Here is a 26723-nt window from a genome sequence, read left to right as displayed (position 1 = left end):
ATGTGCTGTGGGATTGTTCAGTGTTTTGCGCTTCTTTCACCATTTCACACTGGTTAAGACACAAAGTGGTTAAAAGAAGTGAGTTGAGCATTCTTCCACTTGGAAGCCACTTACTTTTTCATATATACAAGTTAAAAAAAACTCTAGCAGAAAACCCACAGAAAAAGTACAATGTGTCACAAAAAAACTCAGTATTACTGGGATCGCAAGAAGCATTCAAAAGTTACAACCACTTGAATTAGCATACAGTGCTCAGCATATATGAGAACACATTTTAAAAAGTAAGATTTTAATCAATCAATCTCTCACTGAACAAAAGAGGAATTTCCCAAATTTTGACAAAACTGGATTGCTTAGCTTTTTTTAACTTGAAAGAATGGTTAATGATATGACTTTCAACACAAAATCTTCAGTTTTCCTCAAATTATTGATGCAAAAATTAACACAGTGAAACATGGTGGTGGCAGTGCCCTTATGTGGGGCTGCATGACTGTTGCTGGTGTCAGGAACTACATTTCTTTGATGGTATCATGAATTTACAGAAATGCAGAACTATATTGAAGAAGAAGATGTCATCACTCTGTGCCTTTGGAAGACATACACTTTTCTAGCATGACAATGATCTAAAGCACACATCTGTTCCATTTATGAAGAAGAACATGGTGAATGTGATTTGGTGGCAAACAATGTCTCCTGATCTGAACCCAATTGAACATCTATGGAGAATTCTGAAGAGCCAACCTTAGCATCATTCTCCATCCAACATTCGGGCTCTAAAAGAGGTTGTTCTTGAAGAATGAAAAAAATATGCTGCAATATGTCACCAACCTGTTCATTCCATGCCTAGAAGACCTGGTGCTGTCCTTAAAAATCATGGGAGTCAAACAAAATACTAAATGTAAAAGTTTATGATGTGTGGTGTATTTATTTTTGAATCAATTAGTCTGAGTAAAACTGAAGATTTTGTAATGAAAATTATATTACCCTTCCATGTTCTGGGTTAAAATTATGTTATATGAAACACAGTAGTGTCAAAATGTTGGAAATTGTTCTTGTGTTCAGTGAGATATTAATTCAAAACTTATTTTTCAAAGGGGATGTATTCATTTAAGCTGACCACTGTAAGTCTGAATTGCAAAGTGGAACTTGGTCAGAAATTCTGAAACTAGCTGCTACAAATAGGAGTTAAAATGATTAAAAAGATTATCACCAATGAATATTCAAGTATTTTTGCGCATTTTCACATTTTTTTAACTGTTTATATTACCCATTAAGTGTGCACACAAGCTAGTGCGGAAACTAACTACCTTTCATTGTATTTGAATATCTACGTCTATATAGGACCACTACTGGAAATTAAAGTGCAGACTTTCTGTAGCATCAGTCTAAAGGTTTCCATACATATGAAAAAAATATTAGCTGAACACTCAATCATCTGGTAGCTATCCTTCCTGGCTCTCACAAGATCACTCAGTCTAGCCAAGCCTGTATGCATTATGAATTGGGAGAAGGGAATAAATTGTAGCTAGATGACCCTGGTGGCTGCTTAACTCCTCTGACATCAAAAGGAAAAAGCAAGTTTCTACAATATGGGTTACATGATCATCCTCAGAACATTCAATATTCACTTAAATGGCCTATTGGTCTTACTAAAATTGATGGGTTTGGCTGACCGTAGTCTAATGTACATAGTCACTTTTCTCAGTCATTCTTAAATTACAATATGTCTCTTACATCCCGGGGACTTTGTGTTATAAACTTCACAGAAAACTATAAGACTGTTAACAGTTTTAGTACAGTTTATTCCTGAAATAAAAATGTAATATGTCTCCAGCAGAGTTAGAATAATATAGCTATATCAGTATTTTTTTTCTACTTTCATCTCTGAAAAAAAACTTTCAAAACTCTGCAAGATGATGTAAAATGAACAGTGAGCGCATAAAGTTAAACTATAAAAATGATGACCCTGAAAATCTTTAAGCTATTGAACAACTTATGGTAGATCAACCACCGCAGTCTTATTGCAAGTCCTGCAACTGAAATGTTCCTTGTGATCTATTTAGAGATTACTAAGCAAAAAATACTATAACCAGAAATAATAATGTGTCATAAAATAAACTATACAGCTTTATTGCTGCAAAACTTTGTATTGATCTTTAAATTTATGCAAGGTCACTAAAATGCCCATCTTCAAGTAATTCTATGAAAATTCTTCTACATTATTGTGAAACATCTTCTCATCATTTTGCTCTCACAAATTCCTAGTGTTCAAATGGATTTTTACTTTGATTACATTGCTGCGAGTATTTATTTTTCTTTCAGTCTCCTTTTTTTAAGCTCCATTTTAGCATATCTCACCCTGGTTATTACCTTTGAAAAATGATCCAATCAATATGCTGCTAAAAACAGATTCAAATACATTACTCACAGACTTTCATGTAGAAGTCAAGCACTGAGTTGTATAGCTACTCACCGTTTAAAAAGATGTCAAATGAGCTGACAAAATAACATTAAAGTTAAGGTTTTCCAGTTTCCACACCTTAAGAATGTGGCCTTTGTGATAGAGCTATTTTTCTATCTCTGCATTCAAAAAGTCATTACTTTTTTAATGGTCTGTTGACATAGCTACAGTGGGAAAAATAAGTGTTTGATACACTGACGATTTTGCAAGTTTTCACACCAACACAGAATGGAGAGGACTGTAATTTTTATTGTAGGTACACTTCAACTGTGAGAGACAGTTGTTTTTTTAAGAAGCCCTCCTAATTTGCACTCATTATCTGCATTAATTGCACCTGTTTGAACTTGTTATCTGTATAAAAGGCACCTCTCCATGCATCTCAATCAATCACACTCCAACCTCTCCACAGTGGCCGAGACCAAAGAGCTGTCTAAGGACACAGGAAAAAAATTGTAGACCTGCACAAGGCTGGGATGTGCTGCAGAACAATAGGCAGGTAGCTTGGTGAGAAGGCAACAACTGTTGACACAATTATTAGAAAATGGAAGGATGAAGGATGAGTACAACCCCAGAACACCATCCCAACCGAGAAGCATGGTGGGGGAAACATCATACTTTGAGGGTGCTCTTCTGCAAAGGGGTCATGACAACTGAACCATATTGAAGAGAGGATGGATGGGGTAATGTATTGTAAGATTTTGGCTAATAACCTCCTCTCAGTATGAGCATTGAAGATGTGTGATGGCTAGGTCTTCCAACATGACAATGACGCAAAACAAACAGCCAGTGCAACTAATGAGTGGCTCCATAAGAAGCAATTTAATGTCCTCGAGTGACCTAGCCAATCTACGGACCTGAACCCAATAGAAAATCTTTGGAGGCAGCTGAAACTCAATGTTGCCCAGTGACAGCCCCAAAACCTGAAAGATCTGGAGAAGATCTGTGTGGAGGAGTGGGACAAAATCCCTGCTGCATTGCGTTCAAACATGGTCAAGAACCATCTGATCTCTGTAGTTGCAAATAATCATTTCTGTACCAAATATTAAGTTCTGCTCTTCTATTTTATCAAATACTCATGCAATAAAATGTAAATTAATGATGAAAAAAACCTACAATGTGATTTTCTGGATTTTTGTAAGATTCTGTCTCTCACCATTGAAGTGTACATATGATAAATATTACAGACCTCTCCATTCATTGTAGGTGGGAAAACTTGCAAAATTGGCAGTGTACCAAATACTGTATATGGCTGTTTGTTTCTTTTAGCATGTGATTGCTTAGGGCTCACTGGGTGAGGTGGATTATCTAAACCTTAGTTCTGGGTGTGCAGCACATGATAGAACAAAGCTAGAGTGAAGTGGGTCCTGGTGGATGACATGTGGGTCAGCAAGGACCATGAAATCAGGTTATGCAGAAAGGCAAAGAAGTAGAGCTGACAGCATAAAACAAGTAGAGTCAAGTATGTAGATGCACATGGGAGCAGTAACTGAAATTGGTAACTTCCAGTAGGGAGACAGTTATATACAGGGAGGCAGTCTTGTATTTTCCAGCAGGGCAATGGTTAAACACATGAGTGACAGTAGTAAATTCAGTCTGGTATCTTTCAACAGTCTAAGGCCTCTTTCACACGTCCGGATAATTCCGGTACCGGAGAAATCGGTACCGGAGTTATCCGTGTCCGTGTGTCCGTGTGCTCAAGTGGCACATCAGTGTGGCACACGTGCGGCATCCGTGTGCCGCCCGTGTGCCGCCTGAGGACCACACGGACCGTGCAGGAGAGACAGCGCTACACTAAGCGCTGTCCCCCCGCATGTGGTGCTGAAGGCAGAATTCATCTCTTCTCCCCCAGCGTTCGTTGGAGAGAAGAGATGAAAGATCTTTTTTTTGGGGGGGGTGAAAAATAAAGTTTGCATGTGCCCCCCGCCTCCCCCCCAGTGCGCCGCCTGGCCCCTTGCCGAAGAAATACTCACCTAGCTCCCGCGATGTCTCCTCTGTCCTCTCCGCGCTGGCAGCTTCTCCTGTGTGAGCGGTCACGTGGTACCGCTTATTACAGTCAGTGAATATTCCCTGACTGTAATGAGCGGTACCACATGACCGCTCACACAGGAGAAGCTGCCAGCACAGAGAGGACAGAGGAGACATCGCGGGAGCTAGGTGAGTATTTCTTCAGCAAGGGGCCAGGCGGCGCACTGGGGGGGAGGCGGGGGGCACATGCAAACTTTATTTTTCACAAAAAAAAAATAAAATTGATCTTTCATCTCTTCTCTCCAACGAACGCTGGGGGAGAAGAGATGAATTCTGCCTTCAGCACCACATGCAGCTTAGTGTAGCGCTGTCTCTCCTGCGGGCGGTACGTGCACACGGAGGAGAGTGCACACTGTTCTCCGTGTGCACGTGTGCAGGATGTATTGCAATACGTGCTGCGGGAGAAAAACGAACATGTCTCCATGTTTTGCACACGGACACACGGTCCGTGAAAACACGGAGACATGTGCATAGACCCATTAATTTGAATGGGTCTACGGGTGTCAGTGTGTCCGGTACGTGAGAAAACTGTCACTACACGTACCGGAGACACTGACGTGTGAAAGAGGCCTAATGGTAATTAACAGTAATTTATGAACAAACTGAGACTTTTAGCAAGAAAATTGTTAAACGCAGAAAACAGTAATGTATAGGAAACTGGAGATTGGCTTGAAGATGCATTACCTTGATCACACAGGCAAAATATGAACAGTAATGAGAACAGTTGCGAGAAGTTGGTAACTTGCTGCGAGGTTGGTGTGGTCAATGCCAAGTAAACTGGACTGAGGTTGGAAATATCTCTGGTTGTAGTAAAGAAGTGAGGAAAAGCTAGCTGAGAAGATGTCAAATACCTGGCTGGAGCAGTGCCAACTAAAGTAATGGCAAAACTCCTGACCATCTTGAGGAAACTGAGGACAATGCTAAAAGCAAGGAACATGCTACTGCCATAGCCATCCTTAATTAAAACATCTAGGGTAATGGTGTGAGGGAGATGGGCATAGCAGAAGGGAGCCAGGCTCAGCACTTTTGTTGAGACAGATGAGTAACAGTGATGCAAATAAATTATTGCTAAATATAATTTATTGTATTTTAGGGGGAAATGGGTGGAAAAAACAGCAATTCTATTTTTTTGTGCTTTTGTTTTTACAGTGTTTATCATATGGAATACATGACATGTTGCAATACACTGTTTTATTAATTTTTTATTGCTTTTATTTTTTATGAATTTTATTTTTATTTTAGTTTATTTTTCTTTTCAGTCCCACTATGTTTACTTTGCAATTGCACAGTGTATTATGCCTGTCATGAATATATTGTAGCAGCGCTAATGTAGGTGCATAGGGTCAGCTGCAAGTATAATCCCAAACCACATGGGGAAGTGATAAAGCTGCAAGGAGATATATAATATAATAACTACGCTCAAAATCAATATGCACTTGTGGGACACCAATATATAGAAAAGGTTTTTCAAATGATTACCTGTTAGGTATGAAGGGGGCTGTTTGGCGCTGTATGCTGAAAAGGTAGTTCAGAAGGATGTATGTTGACTCAAACTAGAGTGGAAAAACAGGGTAATTAGTATACACACCAATTATCCAACTGCTATGCGGTAATTAGGATATACTAGAGTAAGTGTATCTATATGTGAACCGTGCTCAGCTTTTGCAGGCCAATGTGAGAGGACTTAAACAGCAAAGATGAAATCAAACTTAGTGAGGGATACACCTCCTGGATAAGTGCAGCAAAATGGCAGGACTTCTGATATTTGAAAGAACGGTACCTGTATTGGAGGCACACGCTGTTTCCGAGGGAGGTGTCCTTATTAATAGAAATAATGGAGTAATACTTAGCTCCTTTTTCCTTGGTGGTCTGCTTGTAAAAGAGTCCTGAGCGTGCTCTCCCGGCCGGTGACAGGCGCTCGTTCAGTAGAAAATGTAGCACTCGTTGTGCACTTATCCAGGAGGTGTATCCCTCACTAAGTTTGATTTCATCCTTGCTGTTTAAGTCCTCTCACATTGGCCTGCAAAAGCTGAGCACGGTTCACATATAGATACACTTACTCTAGTATCTCTTAATTACCGCATAGCATTTGGACAATTGGTGTGTATACTAATTACCCTGTTTTTCCACTCTAGTTTGAGTCAACATACATCCTTCTGAACTACCTTTTCAGCATACAGCACCAAACAGCCCCCTACATACCTAACAGGTAATCATTTGAAAAACCTATCATGCCTGTCAGTTTAAACTGATAGGCATTCTATTATTAAATTATGGCAGACCTTGATGACTTCAGTAGGTCCCCAACTGTCATGAAACCCATTCGTACTCTATCATGGCATTGTGATTTCCAAATATCATGTGACAGCCTTACCTTTGATTAACTGCCAAGTTGGTGTTGTCACCATTGACCACAACATCTAAAGGTTGTATCTAGCACCCATTCTGCTGTAATGTCAGCATCTGAGCATTTGTACTTTTATTCCACATTCTATTAAAGATATGTTATTACTCATAGCTAATAAAAAGAGTACAATTATGTGGTGAGGAACCTGAGGAGATAGTCATTGATAAAATGCATGATACTGTAATTTGGGGACAAGTCAGTTTTCAATATTGCTTTAGAATACCTATCCAAACATGTGAACAGAGACTAACAAGCAAAATTCATGTTAGCCTCAGTCCACATCTTGTTCTATATATTTATCAGAATTACATGTTGAAAGCATTCCCTGATGTATATATCCACTGAATAGCTATACAGTGGTGTATGTGTAGCGCCCCCACTGCCGCAGGGCCGAGGGGTACCCGGTACCGGGCCTCTGAGTCTCTGCTCTGGGGTTGTCCTGGCGGCTAGGCCCCGGTCCGTGACCCTGCCGTGGGGCGCACAGGGAATTACTAGGAGTGGATGATGTAGATGGGGGTAAGGCTGTAGTTGTGCAGTTGTGGGGGTGCGGTGCAGTAAATAACGAGGACACCAGGTTGCAGTCTCTTTACCTCTTTACTGAAGATCTCTGGGTCCTCAGTCCGGAATACGGTTCACCAGGCTGTGCAAGTCCGGCCGGTCCAATGGCACCTCCAGAGTTCTCTTCACAGGTGGAAATCGGTGCCTTCCTACTAGCGCTATGTGTTGTGGTCCTTCCCTGCTGTGCTTACGGAAAGTCCCCACAACCGTTGTGTCTGTTTCTTAAGTTCCCTCACAACTCGATTAAATGATGTTCTTCTAATCCTCCGTCCCTCCCTGTTGTTCTGGTTGGAACGGCACCCGTATGACGGGTAGGCTCGGAGCTCTTCTGGGACCCTAGAGTCGCCCCTCTCCACAAGTTGCCCCCCAAGACTGCATAGGTGATTTAAGTTAGACAGCCCGCCTTAGACTGACTGTCCTGCCGCTGTTTAGAGTATTGCTTGAAGCTGAATGTTATGATACTCCCTCGGCGTTCCGGCCACCGGTAGTGCGCCTCAGTAGGTTGTTGCTCCGGTCTTACAGCACGACCCCTACTGGTATTTCTCCTTTTGCTTGATCTCGTTTCTCACTCAGCACAATCTATCTCGCTTCTAGTCCTTCCTTGGGCACCGCCGCTACCCGGAGCAGGCGCGGTCCCGTTACGTTCGTTCAAGTTGCCAAGCCTCTGTCAGGATCCCACCCCTGACAGAGACCCTACTGTATCTTCCCCCACAACACCCTCTGCCACAAGGTGTTGCCTGGTTCCAACCCAGTCAGCTTTCTGATCTAACTTCCTGCCTGACCCCCAGTTTACCCACTATGGTGGGGAGTGGCCTAATTGTTGTGAAATTGGATTCTGGGCTCCCCCGGTGGCCACTTGTGGAATTGAACTTGTGTGCATCATCCCCTCTGTTCACCTGCTCCTATCAGGATGTGGGAGTCGCTATATAACCTTGCTCCTCTGTCAGTTTCTTGCCGGTCAACAATGTAATCAGAAGCCTTCTGTGCTTGTTCCTGCTACTAGACAACTCCCAGCTAAGTTGGACTTTTGTCCTTGTGTGTTTTTGCATTTTGTTCCTGTTCACAGCTGCTGTTTCGTTACTGTGTCTGGAAAGCTCTTGTGATCGGAAATTGCCACTCTGGTGTTATGAGTTAATGCTAGAGTCTTAAAGGAATTTCTGGATGGTGTTTTGATAGGGTTTTCTGCTGACCATGAAAGTGTCCTTTCTGTCTTCCTGCTATCTAGAAAGCGGACCTCGATTTTGCTAAACCTATTTTCATACTACGTTTGTCATTTCATCTAAAATCACCGCCAATATATGTGGGGGCCTCTGTCTGCCTTTTGGGAAAATTTCTCTAGAGGTGAGCCAGGACTGTCTTTTCCTCTGCTAGGATTAGGTAGTTCTCCGGCTGGCGCTGGGCATCTAGGGTTAAAAAACGTAGGCATGCTACCCGGCCACTTCTAGTTGTGCGGCAGGTTTAGTTCATGGTCAGTATAGTTTCCATCTTCCAAGAGCTAGTTCTCATATATGCTGGGCTATGTTCTCTCGCCATTGAGAACCATGACAGTTTGACCGGCCCAAAAAAGGGTTAAATTACTGGCTGAGAAAGGAGAGAAAAAAGAAGTCTGCTACAATTTTTTTTTTTTTTTTTCCTCTAGTTCTGAGTGTGCTCTTAATTGAATCACTTGCTAGTCTGCCTATACTGCAGCCTTCCTCTCTTTCTCTCCTTCTAATCCTTGAATGGCTCTGTGTTCACCTGTTTCAAATGGATCTTCAGAGTGTAGCTACAGGTTTGAATAATCTCGCCACAAAGGTACAAAATTTGCAAGATTTTGTTGTTCATGCACCTATGTCTGAGCCTAGAATTCCTTTGCCTGAATTCTTCTCGGGGAATAGATCTCACTTTCAAAATTTTAAAAATAATTGCAAATTGTTTTTGTCCCTGAAGTCTCGCTCTGCCGGAGACCCTGCACAGCAGGTCAGGATTGTAATTTCCTTGCTCCGGGGCGACCCTCAAGACTGGGCTTTTGCATTGGCACCAGGGGATCCTGCGTTGCTCAATGTGGATGCGTTTTTTCTGGCCTTGGGGTTGCTTTATGAGGAATCTCATTTAGAGCTTCAGGCGGAAAAGGCCTTGATGTCCTTGTCTCAGGGGCAAGATGAAGCTGAAATATACTGCCAAACATTCCGCAAATGGTCTGTGCTTACTCAGTGGAATGAGTGCGCCCTGGCGGCGATTTTCAGAGAAGGTCTCTCTGATGCCATTAAGGATGTTATGGTGGGGTTCCCTGTGCCTGCGAGTCTGAATGAGTCCATGACGATGGCTATTCAGATCGATAGGCGTCTGCGGGAGCGCAAACCTGTGCACCATTTGGCGGTGTCTACTGAGAAAACGCCAGAAAATATGCAATGTGATAGAATTCTGTCCAGAAGCGAGCGGCAGAATTTTAGACGAAAAAATGGGTTGTGCTTCTATCGTGGTGATTCAACTCATGTTATATCAGCATGCTTTAAGCGTACTAAGAAGCCTGACAAGTCTGTTTCAATTAGCACTTTACAGTCTAAGTTTATTCTATCTGTGACCCTGATTTGTTCTTTGTCATCTATTACCGCGGACGCCTATGTCGACTCTGGCGCTGCTTTGAGTCTTATGGATTGGTCCTTTGCCAAACGCTGTGGGTATGATTTGGAGCCACTGGAGGCTCCGATACCTCTGAAAGGGATTGACTCCACCCCATTGGCTAGTAATAAACCACAATACTGGACACAAGTGACTATGCGTGTTAATCCGGATCACCAGGAGGTTATTCGCTTTCTGGTGCTGTATAATCTACATGATGTTTTGGTGCTGGGATTGCCATGGCTGCAATCTCATAACCCAGTCCTCGACTGGAGAGCTATGTCTGTGTTAAGCTGGGGATGTAAAGGAACTCATGGGGACGTACCTTTGGTTTCCATTTCATCATCTATTCCCTCTGAGATTCCTGAATTCTTGTCTGACTTTCGTGACGTTTTTGAAGAACCCAAGGTTGGTTCACTACCTCCGCACCGGGAGTGCGATTGTGCCATAGACTTGATTCCGGGTAGTAAATACCCTAAGGGTCGTTTATTTAATCTGTCTGTGCTTGAACACGCTGCTATGCGAGAATATATAAAGGAGTCCTTGGAAAAGGGACATATTCGTCCTTCGTCATCTCCCTTAGGAGCCGGTTTTTTCTTTGTGTCTAAGAAAGACGGCTCTTTGAGGCCGTGTATTGATTATCGACTTTTGAATAAAATCACGGTTAAATATCAATATCCGTTACCACTGCTTACTGATTTGTTTGCTCGTATAAAGGGGGCCAAGTGGTTCTCTAAGATTGATCTCCGTGGGGCGTATAATTTGGTGCGAATCAAGCAGGGGGATGAGTGGAAAACCGCATTTAATACGCCCGAGGGCCATTTTGAGTATTTGGTGATGCCTTTTGGTCTTTCAAATGCCCCTTCAGTCTTCCAGTCCTTTATGCATGACATTTTCCGCGATTATTTGGATAAATTTATGATTGTGTATCTGGATGATATTCTGATTTTTTCGGATGACTGGGACTCTCATGTCCAGCAGGTCAGGAGGGTTTTTCAGGTTTTGCGGTCTAATTCCTTGTGTGTGAAGGGTTCTAAGTGTGTTTTTGGGGTTCAAAAGATTTCTTTCTTGGGATACATTTTTTCCCCCTCTTCCATCGAGATGGATCCTGTCAAGGTTCAGGCTATTGGTGATTGGACGCAACCCTCTTCTCTTAAGAGTCTTCAGAAATTTTTGGGCTTTGCTAACTTTTATCGTCGATTTATTGCTGGTTTTTCTGATGTTGTAAAACCATTGACTGATTTGACTAAGAAGGGTGCTGATGTTGCTAATTGGTCCCCTGATGCTGTGGAGGCCTTTCGGGAGCTCAAGCGCCGCTTTTCTTCCGCCCCAGTGTTGCGTCAGCCTGATGTTGCTCTTCCTTTTCAGGTTGAGGTCGACGCTTCTGAAATCGGAGCTGGGGCGGTGTTGTCGCAGAGAAGTTCCGACTGCTCCGTGATGAGACCTTGTGCTTTTTTTTCCCGTAAATTTTCGCCCGCCGAGCGGAATTATGATATTGGGAATCGGGAGCTTTTGGCCATGAAGTGGGCTTTTGAGGAGTGGCGTCACTGGCTTGAGGGGGCCAGACATCAGGTGGTGGTATTGACTGACCACAAAAATTTAATTTACCTTGAGTCTGCCAGGCGCCTGAATCCTAGACAGGCGCGCTGGTCGTTGTTTTTCTCTCGGTTTAATTTTGTGGTGTCGTACCTACCGGGTTCTAAGAATGTTAAGGCGGATGCCCTTTCTAGGAGTTTTGAGCCTGACTCCCCTGGTAATTCTGAGCCCACAGGTATCCTTAAAGATGGAGTGATATTGTCTGCCGTTTCTCCAGACCTGCGGCGGGCCTTGCAGGAGTTTCAGGCGGATAGACCTGATCGTTGCCCACCTGGTAGACTGTTTGTTCCTGATGATTGGACCAGTAGAGTCATCTCTGAGGTTCATTCTTCTGCGTTGGCAGGTCATCCTGGAATCTTTGGTACCAGGGATTTGGTGGCAAGGTCCTTCTGGTGGCCTTCCCTGTCACGAGATGTGCGAGGCTTTGTGCAGTCTTGTGACGTTTGTGCTCGGGCCAAGCCTTGTTGTTCTCGGGCTAGTGGATTGTTGTTGCCCTTGCCTATCCCGAAGAGGCCTTGGACGCACATCTCGATGGATTTTATTTCGGATCTGCCTGTTTCTCAGAAGATGTCTGTCATCTGGGTGGTGTGTGACCGTTTCTCTAAGATGGTCCATCTGGTTCCCTTGCCTAAGTTGCCTTCTTCTTCCGAGTTGGTTCCTCTGCTTTTTCAAAATGTTGTTCGTTTGCATGGTATTCCTGAGAATATCGTTTCTGACAGAGGGACCCAATTCGTGTCTAGATTTTGGCGGGCATTCTGTGCTAGGATGGGCATAGATTTGTCTTTTTCGTCTGCTTTCCATCCTCAGACTAATGGCCAGACCGAGCGGACTAATCAGACCTTGGAGACATATTTGAGGTGTTTTGTGTCTGCGGATCAGGATGATTGGGTTGCTTTTTTGCCTTTGGCGGAGTTCGCCCTCAATAATCGGGCCAGCTCTGCCACCTTGGTGTCCCCGTTTTTCTGTAATTTGGGGTTTCATCCTCGATTTTCCTCCGGTCAAGTGGAATCTTCGGATTGTCCTGGAGTGGATGCTGTGGTGGAGAGGTTGCATCAGATTTGGGGGCAGGTGGTGGACAATTTGAAGTTGTCCCAGGAGAAGACTCAGCTTTTTGCCAACCGCCGTCGTCGTGTTGGTCCTCGGCTTTGTGTTGGGGACTTGGTGTGGTTGTCTTCTCGTTTTGTCCCTATGAGGGTTTCTTCTCCTAAGTTTAAGCCTCGGTTCATCGGCCCGTACAAGATATTGGAGATTCTTAACCCTGTGTCCTTCCGTTTGGACCTCCCTGCATCCTTTTCGATTCATAATGTTTTTCATCGGTCATTGTTGCGCAGGTATGAGGTACCGGTTGTGCCTTCCGTTGAGCCTCCTGCTCCGGTGTTGGTTGAGGGTGAGTTGGAGTACGTTGTGGAAAAGATCTTAGACTCTCGTGTTTCCAGACGGAGACTCCAGTATCTGGTCAAATGGAAGGGATACGGTCAGGAGGATAATTCTTGGGTCACTGCCTCTGATGTTCATGCCTCCGATCTTGTCCGTGCCTTTCATAGGGCTCATCCTGATCGCCCTGGTGGTTCTGGTGAGGGTTCGGTGCCCCCTCCTTGAGGGGGGGGTACTGTTGTGAAATTGGATTCTGGGCTCCCCCGGTGGCCACTTGTGGAATTGAACTTGTGTGCATCATCCCCTCTGTTCACCTGCTCCTATCAGGATGTGGGAGTCGCTATATAACCTTGCTCCTCTGTCAGTTTCTTGCCGGTCAACAATGTAATCAGAAGCCTTCTGTGCTTGTTCCTGCTACTAGACAACTCCCAGCTAAGTTGGACTTTTGTCCTTGTGTGTTTTTGCATTTTGTTCCTGTTCACAGCTGCTGTTTCGTTACTGTGTCTGGAAAGCTCTTGTGATCGGAAATTGCCACTCTGGTGTTATGAGTTAATGCTAGAGTCTTAAAGGAATTTCTGGATGGTGTTTTGATAGGGTTTTCTGCTGACCATGAAAGTGTCCTTTCTGTCTTCCTGCTATCTAGAAAGCGGACCTCGATTTTGCTAAACCTATTTTCATACTACGTTTGTCATTTCATCTAAAATCACCGCCAATATATGTGGGGGCCTCTGTCTGCCTTTTGGGAAAATTTCTCTAGAGGTGAGCCAGGACTGTCTTTTCCTCTGCTAGGATTAGGTAGTTCTCCGGCTGGCGCTGGGCATCTAGGGTTAAAAAACGTAGGCATGCTACCCGGCCACTTCTAGTTGTGCGGCAGGTTTAGTTCATGGTCAGTATAGTTTCCATCTTCCAAGAGCTAGTTCTCATATATGCTGGGCTATGTTCTCTCGCCATTCAGAACCATGACACCTAATGAATAGAACCCTTAGCTCCCCCCGGAGGCCCAGCTGTGAAATGTATTGGTGTCTGTGATACCTGGTCAGATGAACTCCTTCAGTGCCATCAGACGCACCATAGCTCCCCATAGTGGCGGAGCCACAGTACTGCAACGACCAGGACTCTGGGGCGCTGCACTCCCCCCTGGTTAAACACAGTACTCCGGGACTGGGAAGAAAACAACAATACAAGTTAGCAAAAAGACATACAGTTTTGTTGAGTGCAATAACAATAAGTATACTTGAACAGGCTTCCCTTTAAGGGAGGTAAGGACACTTGAACGTTACAAACATGGTTAACATTATAAATTACAGGCTATAAATAACTCCTGTTACCCAACCGGGTATTCTACTAAGTGTAAAATTGTTGGACAATAATTTAACATCGCCTTTAAGGACATACACTCTTTATCCACTAAAGACCTTCCTATAATCACATTATAAGGTAATTTAACTTTCTCATTCTCCTTCTTTAAATCTGCAGGACCGCCTGTCCTATCGGCACCAGACCTACTGCCTCTCCTTTCGGTTACAGGACCGCCCCGTTCAGCCAGGGCCTACTGCCTTTTCACTACTATACACAGTATAGAACATAACATTACTTTCAGTTTAAGAGCACTGAGCCATCTCTACATGACTCCTATGAGGACTCAGGGTTTACCTTCTATCCTAACTATCTATTATCATTATCAAAACATTTTCTTTTGAACATTAAGCCTTCTCATTATCTTTCTTTCTATCATGCATGCTGGACACTACATCTATCCCTACGGGCCCACTGCATCCTTCTTCTATCTTTCACCTTTTTCTTCTCAGAGAACATCATCACTATTTCTTCACAATTAACTAGTTAAATACATATAACTTTCTCATGTAAACATTATCATCACTTTCTTTGGTCAGGACATTATTGCTTCCAATCTTAAAGCAATACCACGGTTTAAACGCAACAAATGAACATCCCCTTTAAGAGGGGACCAAGTCTTTATGAGGTAGCACGCCTTCTCAAGCTACCAGTCCATACTCAGCAAAGGTTCCAGTGTGGTATCTTCACAAAGAGTCCTTCTTTAAGTAAAACCAGTAGGGAGCACCTTTAATAAGGTGCAAACTATGTACAAGAAGTTCGGATCATGCACTGTTCATGATTTCAGCAGTTCTAGAAACTTGTGCAAGTAAAACTTTAGAAAAATCAAACAAAAACAAAACAATAGGGATCCCGGGTCAACAGAAGGATCCCCTCAAGAGTCAACCCTGGACGGGTTCAGCAGCAAAAATCAGAAAACAACGAATCAACAGTTAAAAACTATGTACATCTTTAAAGCACTATGCTTACTCGTCTTTCTTACTGGAACCACGCAGGCGGCAGCACCGGTGGAGGCAGCCCCGCAGGATATTGCGCACCACCTGGTACCACATAAGGGGGAGTGTTGTCCCATCTGGGGGTCTGTGTACCCACCGTCTTCTGTTCTGGCACAGCAGGAACACTGGTCACCTGGGAAGGCGCCTCCTTAGCCACCACAGCGGTGGTGGTAGTAATACTGCAGGTCGTGGTCTTCACAAGTGTACCAACCGGAGTGACCACGGTGGTCTGGGCTGTGGTCATGGGCCAACCACAAGGCAGCACCTTGGCCACAGGGGACGGTTTTGCTGGCACCTTGGTCGGGGATTCTGTCGGTTTCCTCTTATAAACGTTTAACGCAAACCACCCCTTCTCACCAAGGTGCCTGGTGTAGGTAACGCTGTCCCCCGGGTAGAGGTCCCGGTCAGGGTGGCCCTCTCTAAGATGAGACTCGACATCCCGGCGGTTGACAAAGATTTCTGCGTATAATCCCGGCTCTTTAACCCCTTCCCGACCCATGACGCCACATAGGCGTCATGAAAACCCGTGCCAATCCGACCCATGACGCCTATGTGGCGTCATGGAATGATCGCGTCCCTGCAGATCGGGTGAAGGGGTTAACTCCTATTTTACCCGATCTGCAGGGAGAGGGGGAGTGGTACTTCAGCCCAGGGGGGGTGGCTTCACCCCCCCGTGGCTACGATCGCTCTGATTGGCTGTTGAAAGTGAAACTGCCAATCAGAGCGATTTGTAATATTTCACCTAAAAAACTGGTGAAATATTACAATCCAGCCATGGCCGATGCTGCAATATCATCGGCCATGGCTGGAAACACTAATGTGACCCCCCCCACCCCACCGATCGCCCCCCCAGTGCTCCGTTATAGGGTCCGGTCCCCTCCGTCCGCCTGCCGGCTCCCCCGTCCTGCTGTCCGCTCCCCCGTCCTCCTGCCCGCTCCCCCCTGCTCCTATGTCACCCCCCGTGCTCCGACGCCCCCCCCGTGCCCCGATCTCCCCCCCCTTATACTTACCGAGGCTCCCGGTCCCCGTCCGCCTCCATCATGGGCGCCGCCATCTTCCAAAATGGCGGGCGCATGCTCAGTGCGCCCGCCGGCCGGCAGATTCATTAGAGGTACATTTTGATCGCTGTGGTAGGTTCTATCACAGCGATCAAAATAAAAAAATAATAAATAAACCCCCCCCCCTTTATCACCCCCATAGGTAGGGACAATAATAAAATAAAGAAAATATTTTTTTTTCTTTTTCCACTAGGGTTAGGGTTAGAACTAGGGTTAGAACTAGGGGTAGGGTTAGGGGTAGGGTTAGGGTTACGGGTAGGGTTAGGGTTAGGGGTAGGGTTATGGCATGTGCACACAGAGCGGATCGGCCGCGGATCCGCAGCGGATCGGCCGCGGATCCGCAGCGGATCGGCAGCGGATCGGCAGCGGATCCGCAGCGGATCGGCCGCGGATCCGCAGCGGATCCGCCGCGGATCCGCAGCGGATCGGCAGCGGATCGGCAGCGGATCCGCAGCGGATCCGCAGCGGATCCGCAGCGGATTGGCAGCGGATCCGCAGCGGATCGGCAGCGGATCGGCCGCGGATCCGCAGCGGATCCGAAGCGGATTGGCCGCGGATCCGCAGCGGATTGGCAGCGGATTGGCCGCGGATCCGCAGCGGATTGGCCGCTGCGAATTCGAAGCAGTTTTCCATCAGGTTTACAGTACCATGTACACCTAAGGAAAACCAAATCCGCTGTGCCCATGGTGCGGAAAATTCCGTGCAGAAACGCTGCGTTGTATTTTCCGCAGCATGTCAATTCTTTGTGCGGATTCCGCAGCGTTTTACACCTGTTCCTCAATAGGAATCCGCAGGTGAAATCTGCACAAAAAAACACTGGAAATCTGCTGTAAATCCGCAGGTAAAACGCAGTGCCTTTTACCTGCAGATTTTTCAAAAATCATGAGGAAAAATCTCACATGAATCCGCAACGTGGGCACATAGCCTTAGGGTTAGGGTTGGAATTAGAGTTAGGGTTGGAATTAGGGCTAGGGTTTGAAATAGGGTTAAGATTAGGCTTGTGGTTAGGGTTACAGATAGGGTTAGGGGTGTGTTGGGGTTACAGTTGTGGTTAGGGTTGGGATTAGGGTTACGGTTGGGATTAGGGTTAGGATTAGGGTTGGAATTAGGGTTACGGGTGTGTTGCGGTTAGGGTTGTAGTTAGGGGTGTGTTGGGGTTAAGGTTGTGATTAGGGTTATGGCTACAGTTGGGATTAGGATTAGGGGTGTGTTGGGGTTAGTGTTGAAGTTAGAATTGAGGGGTTTCCACTGTTTAGGCACATCAGGGGTCTCCAAACGCAACATGGCGCCACCATTGATTCCAGCCAATCTTGCGTTCAAAAAGTCAAATGGTGCTCCCGCCCTTCCAAGCCCCGACGTGCGCCCAAACAGTGGTTTACCCCCACATTTGGGGTACCAGCGTACTCAGGACAAACTGGGCAACAACTGCTGGGGTCTAATTTCTCCTGTTACCCTTGCAAAAATAAAAAATTACTTGCTAAAACATAATTTTTGAGGAAAGAACAATTATTTTTTATTTTCACGGCTCTGCGTTATAAACTTCTGTGAAGCACTTGGGGGTTGAAAGTGCTCACCACACACCTAGATAAGTTCCTTCGGGGGTCTAGTTTCCAAAATGGGGTCACTTGTGGGGTGTTTCTACTGTTTAGGTACATCAGGGGCTCTGCAAATGCAATGTGACGCCCGCAGACCATTCCATCAAAGTCTGCATTTCAAATGTCACTACTTCCCTTCCGAGCCCTGACGTGTGCCCAAACAGTGGTTTACCCCCACATATGGGGTATCAGCGTACTCACAACAAACTGGGCAACAAATATTGGGGTCCAAATTCTCCTGTTACCCTTGTGAAAATAAAAAATTGCTTGCTAAAACATCTTTTTTGAGGAAAGAACAATTATTTTTTATTTTCACGGCTCTGCGTTGTAAACTTCTGTGAAGCACTTGGGGGTTGAACGTGCTCACCACACATCTAGATAAGTTCCTTGGGGGGTCTAGTTTCCAAAATGGGGTCACTTGTGGGGGGTTTCTACTGTTTAGGCATATCAGGGGCTCTGCAAACGCAACCTGACGCCCGCAGAGCATTCCATCAAAGTCTGCATTTCAAAACGTCACTACTTCCCTTCCGAACCCCGACGTGTGCCAAAACAGTGGTTTACCCCCACATATGGGGTATCAGCGTACTCACAACAAACTGGGCAACAAATATTGGGGTCCAAATTCTCCTGTTACCCTTGTGAAAATAAAAAATTGCTTGCTAAAACATCTTTTTTGAGGAAAGAAAAATGATTTTTTATTTTCACGGCTCTGCGTTGTAAACTTCTGTGAAGCACTTGGGGGTTGAACGTGCTCACCACACATCTAGATAAGTTCCTTGGGGGGTCTAGTTTCCAAAATGGGGTCACTTGTGGGGGGTTTCTACTGTTTAGGCATATCAGGGGCTCTGCAAACGCAACCTGACGCCCGCAGAGCATTCCATCAAAGTCTGCATTTCAAAACGTCACTACTTCCCTTCCGAACCCCGACGTGTGCCAAAACAGTGGTTTACCCCCACATATGGGGTATCAGCGTACTCAGGAGAAACTGGACAACAACTTTTGGGGTCCAATTTCTCCTGTTACTCTTGCAAAAATAAAAAAATTCTGGGCTAAAAAAATATTTTTGAGGAAAGGAAACACATTTTTTATTTTCACGGCTCTGCGTTATAAACTTCTGTGAAGCACTTGGGGGTTCAAAGTGCTCACTACACATCTAGATAAGTTCCCTTGGGGGTCTAGTTTCCAAAATGGAGTCAATTGTGGGGAGTTCCTACTGTTTAGGCACATCAGGGGCTCTGCAAACGCAACCTGACGCCCGCAGAGCATTCCATCAAAGTCTGCATTTCAAAACGTCACTACTTCCCTTCCGAACCCTGACGTGTGCCAAAACAGTGGTTTACCCCCACATATGGGGTATCAGCGTACTCAGGAGAAACTGGACAACAACTTTTGGGGTCCAATTTCTCCTGTTACCCTTGGGAAAATAAAAAATTGTGGGCTAAAAAATCATTTTTGAGAAAAGAAAAATTATTTTTTATTTTCATGGCTCTGCGTTATAAACTTCTGTGAAGCACTTGGGGGTTCAAAGTGCTCACCACACATCTAGATTAGTTCCTTGGGAGGTCTAGTTTCCAAAATGGGGTCACTTGTGCGGGAGCTCCAATGTTTAGGCACACAGGGGCTCTCCAAACGCGACATGGTGTCCGCTAATGATTGGAGCTAATTTTCCATTCAAAAAGCCAAATGGCGTGCCTTCCCTTCCGAGCCCTGCCGTGCGCCCAAACAGTGGTTTACCCCCACATATGGGGTATCATCGTACTCAGGACAAACTGGACAACAACATTTGGGGTCCAATTTCTCCTATTACCCTTGGGAAAATAAAAAATTCTGGGCTAAAAATCATTTTTGAGGAAAGAAAAATTATTTTTTTATTTTCACGGCTCTGCGTTATAAACTTCTGTGAAGCACCTGGGGGTTATAAGTGCTCACTATGCATCTAGATAAGTTTCTTGGGGGGTCTAGTTTCCAAAATGGGGTCACTTGTAGGGGAGCTCCAATGTTTAGGCACACAGGGGCTCTCCAAACGCGACATGGTGTCCGCTAACGATTGGAGCTAATTTTCCATTCAAAAAGTCAAATGGCACGCCTCTCCTTCCGAGCCTTGCCGTGCACCCAAACAGTGGTTTACCCCCACATATGAGGTATCGGCATACTCAGGAGAAATTGCCCAACAAATTTTAGGATCCATTTTATCCTGTTGCCCATGTGAAAATGAAAGAATTGAGGCTAAAAGAAATTTTGTGTGAAAAAAAAGTACTTTTTCATTTTTGCGGATCAATTTGTGAAGCACCTGGGGGTTTAAAGTGCTCACTATGCCTCTGGATGAGTTCCTTGGGGGGTCTAGTTTCCAAAATGGGGTCACTTGTGGAGGAGCTCCAATGTTTAGGCACACAGGAGCTTTCCAAACGCGACATGGTGTCCGCTAACGATGGAGATAATTTTCCATTCAAAAAGTCAAATGGCGCTCCTTCCCTTCCGAGCCTTACCATGTGCCCAAACAGTGGTTTACCCCCACATGTGAGGTATTGGTGTACTCAGGAGAAATTGCCCAACAAAATTTAGGATCCATTTTATCCTGTTGCCCATGTGAAAATGAAAAAATTGAGGCTAAAATAATTTTTTTGTGAAAAAAAAGTACTTTTTCATTTTTACGGATCAATTTGTGAAGCACCTGGGGGTTTAAAGTGCTCACTATGCTTCTAGATAAGTTCCTTGGGGGGTCTAGTTTCCAAAATGTGGTCACTTGTGGGGGAGCTCCAATGTTTAGGCACACGGGGGCTCTCCAAACGCGACATGGTGTCCGCTAAAGATTGGAGCCAATTTTTCATTAAAAAAGTCAAATGGCGCTCCTTCCCTTCCGAGCCCTGCCGTGCGCCCAAACAGTGGTTTACCCCCACATATGAGGTATCAGCGTACTCAGGACAAATTGGACAACAACGTCCCTGGTCCAGTTTCTCCTTTTACCCTTGGGAAAATAAAAAAATTGTTGCTAAAAGATCATTTTTGTGACTAAAAAGTTAAATGTTCATTTTTTACTTCCATGTTGCTTCTGCTGCTGTGAAACACCTGAAGGGTTAATAAACTTTTTGAATGTGGTTTTGAGCACCTTGAGGGGTGCAGTTTTTTGAATGGTGTCACTTTTGGGTATTTTCAGCCATATAGAACCCTCAAAATGACTTCAAATGTGAGGTGGTCCCTAAAAAAAATGGTTTTGTAAATTTTGTTGTAAAAATGAGAAATCACTGGTCAAATTTTAACCCTTATAACTTCCTAGCAAAAAAAAAAATTGTTTCCAAAATTGTGCTGATGTAAAGTAGACATGTGGGAAACGTTATTTATTAACTATTTTGTGTCACATAACTCTCTGGTTTAACAGAATAAAAATTCAAAATGTGAAAATTGCGAAATTTTCAAATTTTTTGCCACATTTCCGTTTTTTTCACAAATAAACTCAAAAATTATCGACCTAAATTTACCACTAACATGAAGCCCAATATGTCACAAAAAAACAGTCTCAGAATCGCTAGGATCCGTTGAAGCGTTCCTGAGTTATTACCTCATAAAGGGACACTGGTCAGAATTGCAAAAAACGGCAAGGTCATTAAGGCCAAAATAGGCTGGGTCATGAAGGGGTTAATGAAGCCCCAGCCTCCACGGAGCTTAAAATCTACTACAATGCCCTGCCTGCGCGGGGCCTGGTGAGTGGTGGGGTCCTTGCGGGCCCGGTCCTTGACCGCCAAGTCTTTTTGATGGTGGGCCTCCCGCCCGGCCTGGTGTGTTTTCTCCTCCTCTTTCCACTGTTGTTCTGGCTGGACCCGATATTCCTCCCAACTTAGGGCCTGTACCATCTCCCCCTCTTGGGTCTCCACCCCGGGGAACCCCATAAGATTGGGTCCGGGGTTCACCCAGCGGCACACTGTGCGCTCCGCGTGGACCTCACACAGCAATGGAGTAGGGGTGATTGGGGCTCGCATACGGTGTTCCATGCCCGTGGCTTCCTCCCATGGTAGCAAGCGCTGGAGTCTATGGGTTCCCGGGAGAGGTGGTGCTGCTACGGGACCCACCAGCAAACCCTCGGCCAGCGGGACGGGGTCGGCGGACTCACCAGCCGATGTAGGTTCCTCCTCCGCGGCAGGTTCTTCCGGCGGTGTCGGCGAGGATCCCAGCGGTTGCTCCGGTAACGGTGCAGGATCCGACGCCTGAGGACCTTCTTCCGGCGCTGCCTGGTGCGGAGCCTGGGCCTTCCTGTTCAGCTGGAGGAGCTGGTCGATCAGGCTCTCCATCTCGACCCGCAGAAGTTCAGTGCTGTCCCCGGAGAACGGGCTGCTGGGCTCATCCGGGTAGTTGGGGGAGACTTCTACTTCAACCCCACTGTCGGGTTCGGAGCTGCTGGCCATAGCATCCTCCACGTGGGTCACTTCCTGGTCTTTTTCCCACTCTCTCCTTCGTGGGCGGTGTCGTTTTCTCGGTCTCCGCCCTCCATTGAGGATTAGGAGGCGGATCTCTGCTGCTGACGGACACGTCCTCACGGTGCAGAAATACTTAGACTGGGCGGCCATTACTGTTCGCGCTCTCCAGCTTGCCTACGCCCACTCCACGCCCCTCTTCTCTTCCTGCGCTCTCCTCAGCGCTGCAATGGCGGCGGGTTTTGGCGGCAAATAGCGCAGCACACAGTCTCTCAATATAGTACAGTCCAAGCACAACAAATCACAGTTCCAAGGCACACATGACCTGATTCTTCAGGCTTAAGTAGATCCTGTTCGTGACGCCAAGTTTGTAGCGCCCCCACTGCCGCAGGGCAGAGGGGTACCCGGTACCGGGCCTCTGAGTCTCTGCTCTGGGGTTGTCACGGCGGCTAGGCCCCGATCCGTGACCCTGCCGTGGGGCGCACAGGGAATTACTAGGAGTGGATGATGTAGATGGGGGTAAGGCTGTAGTGGTGCAGTTGTGGGGGTGCGGTGCAGTAAATAACGAGGACACCAGGTTGCAGTCTCTTTACCTCTTTACTGAAGATCTCTGGGTCCTCAGTCCGGAATACGGTTCACCAGGCTGCGCAAGTCCGGCCGGTCCAATGGCACCTCCAGAGTTCTCTTCACAGGTGGAAATCGGTGCCTTCCTACTAGCGCTATGTGTTGTGGTCCTTCCCTGCTGTGCTTATGGAAAGTCCCCACAACCGTTGTGTCTGTTTCTTAAGTTCCCTCACAACTCGATTAAATGATGTTCTTCTAATCCTCCGTCCCTCCCTGTTGTTCTGGTTGGAACGGCACCCGTATGACGGGTAGGCTCGGAGCTCTTCCGGGACCCTAGAGTCGCCCCTCTCCACAAGTTGCCCCCCAAGACTGCATAGGTGATTTAAGTTAGACAGCCCGCCTTAGACTGACTGTCCTGCCGCTGTTTAGAGTATTGCTTGAAGCTGAATGTTATGATACTCCCTCGGCGTTCCGGCCACCGGTAGTGCGCCTCAGTAGGGTGTTGCTCCGGTCTTACAGCACGACCCCTACTGGTATTTCTCCTTTTGCTTGATCTCGTTTCTCACTCAGCACAATCTATCTCGCTTCTAGTCCTTCCTTGGGCACCGCCGCTACCCGGAGCAGGCGCGGTCCCGTTACGTTCGTTCAAGTTGCCAAGCCTCTGTCAGGATCCCACCCCTGACAGAGACCCTACTGTATCTTCCCCCACAACACCCTCTGCCACAAGGTGTTGCCTGGTTCCAACCCAGTCAGCTTTCTGATCTAACTTCCTGCCTGACCCCCAGTTTACCCACTATGGTGGGGAGTGGCCTAATGAATAGAACCCTTAGCTCCCCCCGGAGGCCCAGCTGTGAAATGTATTGGTGTCTGTGATACCTGGTCAGATGAACTCCTTCAGTGCCATCAGACGCACCATAGCTCCCCATAGTGGCGGAGCCACAGTACTGCAACGACCAGGACTCTGGGGCGCTGCATATGCCTATTATTAGACTCAATGGTAGAACATGTAAACACACAATTGACCTTCAGATGGTCAATGGAGACATTTACCATATGGATTACAATGAATGTGTTCACATAGCAAGATGTGAACACAGCAGATTTATTTTTCCATAACTAAACAATTCTTATAAATGTAATGAATATCTGCATTTTTATATGATAGGGAAGTGTCTCTAAAGAATTTGAAATCTGTTATTATTTCTTTAAATTCAATCTTTTAGCTGTGGTGGCCTGTCACTGGAAATGTCCTGCAGAATCATAGACAGAAATTCTGTCACTAATTAGCTGTTAGTGCTGTCTGGACACCCGTTCTATAGCAGTCTGAGTCAGACTAATTGAGTAAAGGAGCAACTGAAACAACCAATTTAGACTCTATATAAAGTTTCTTTTGGAAAAACAAAGATTAGAAATTTACAACTGTTACTGGTATAGGAAGCAGAGAAAAGACACTTAAAGGGCTAGTCCAAGAATTTAACGGTATTCCCTATCAATAGAATAGAGGATAACCTACTGATAACTGGATTTCTGACCACTGGAATACCCACCAGTCCTGAGAACTGCAGACCACTACTTGATTGTAGCATGTGTGACCTCCACAGTATACATTTTCTAAAGAACTGCCAGAAAAAGAAGAGCAATTTACTCAGCTTTCTCCAGCAGTCCCATAGACATCTAATGGAGTGCAAGTCAGGCATGCACACCTTGTTTCCATTTAAGATGGGGCTATGCAGATCTGGTTATTCAGGAACCCAAGTCCTGCTGTGAGGACTTTCTAGTGTCACCGCCGGGAACAGCAGTAATGTGACAGCAAGTACGTGATAAGCATACACCCAGCCAGAATCTGGCTAGACTGTTTCCAGCCTCTTGCAATATACTTACATTCACTGCACTGGAAACAGTCCAGTCAGATTCTGGATGGGAGTATACATTTTGTATGCTTGCGTTCACGTGACCACCTTTCCTGGTGTTAAAAATCCTAGAGTGACTGCAGATTTGTCGTTTTAGACCAGACAACTCCTTTAATTCTGATGCATTAGCTGTTTAAAAATACAGAATCTGCAAGAAGCAGAATTTGCCATTCACTTTGCAACACAATTTGTGTTTCCAGTCCTTTATTGTTCAAGCAATGATATAGCTTTATAAAAAAGTTTGAGTTGCTCACAAGTGCATCTATTTTCCAATATCTAAGATCATTCATACACAGAATTATAGTGCAGCTCACTGCTACCATTTACTCTGTAATTCAGTTGGAACAAGCATGAGGGAATCTGCAATGAAATGTTTGGGAACATTTCAATATCATTTTGTTTTGCAATTCATGGTGGAGTTAGGCTTGAGCTGCAGGTAGCCGCCAGATACCACTCCAGGGCAGTACAGCAGTCCCCGTTACAGTGGCAGCTGACCCCATGAGTCAGTATTGCAGCCACAGAACCGGACATGGGCAGGTCAGGAGTTAGATAACTGGTAGAACAAATACTGGAGCTGGTTCAGACGGTACCAAATCAGGTTCGGACAGAATCCGATGTTCAGATGGAACAGACTCAGGGTTTAGACTAGACAGGTTCTGGAACACTACACAGGTTGGACACTGGTGTTGGTTCAGACAGTAGTGTGGATTCTGGAACACTAGAAAGGATGAACACTGGTGCTGGTTCAGTCAGTTTGGATTCTGGAACACTTGACAGGAGGGTCAATGGTGCTGGTTCAGGCAATGCGGATTCTGGAACACTAGATATGAAGGACACTGATGCTGTTCCTGTACTAAAGGTTGCAAATGATGATCCACCCAAGCACCCAAGCATTCACCTATGGAATCAATTCCTGCCACAATCGGCCTCATAAGTGGTGGAAAAATATTTTTATGGACCTTTAAGGAGTGAATGATATATAGGTATCACTGGATATTCATTGCATAAATAATCTGCTATTTTTTTTGTCAAAAACTCCCATATGCAAACCTTCAGAAATCAAATTCTTCAAAATTAAATTAAATTCTTCTGTTGGATTATTATACATTTCCTCATATGCCAGTGTATTTTCCAAATCCATCATATTTAGTTTTCTATACAATCCAGTGTTCATTAAGACTATTGTGCCTCCTTTACCTGATTTCCTTATCATCAAATCCCTATTGTTTCTTAGTTCAGTTAAAGCCAGCCTTTCTTTATACCCCTCCTCACATGTAAAGTGCCATGGAATAAATGGTGCTATAACAATAAATAATAATAATAATAATAATGTCAAATTAGAATTACTACCATTATTGTCTGTCAGACTTTTCTTTAAATCTATCAAATCTTTTTCTACTAGATCTTGGAAATCATCTAAAACAGACATTATAACCATGTTATACAAGCAATCAGCCGACAAAAAAATGATAGTCCCACAAAGGGACAAAGTAAAAAAAAAATGTTTTCTAAACAATTGTAAAAATATTTTTTTTCAAAAAATAATAATTGGAAAAAAAAAATCACAAGATATTGTATCCATAAATAATTATTAGTATGAAAAAAATTCTAAACAATAAAAGTACACATATTTCGTATCACTGCGTCCAGAATGATCTGACCTATAAAACTATCTCACTAGTTAACCCCTTTAGTGAACACGATAAAAAAATAAAAAAAGGCAAAAAACAATGCTTTACAATCATACCATCAAACAAACAGTGGAATAAAACACGATCAAAAAGATGGATATAAACCAACATGGTACAGCTGAAAAC

The sequence above is a fragment of the Ranitomeya variabilis genome, chromosome 2 (genome assembly GCF_051348905.1).
Source record: "Ranitomeya variabilis isolate aRanVar5 chromosome 2, aRanVar5.hap1, whole genome shotgun sequence".
Classification (NCBI taxonomy): domain Eukaryota; kingdom Metazoa; phylum Chordata; class Amphibia; order Anura; family Dendrobatidae; genus Ranitomeya; species Ranitomeya variabilis.
The sequence above is the reverse complement of the archived record's forward strand: the minus strand, read 5'-3'. Positions refer to the sequence as shown.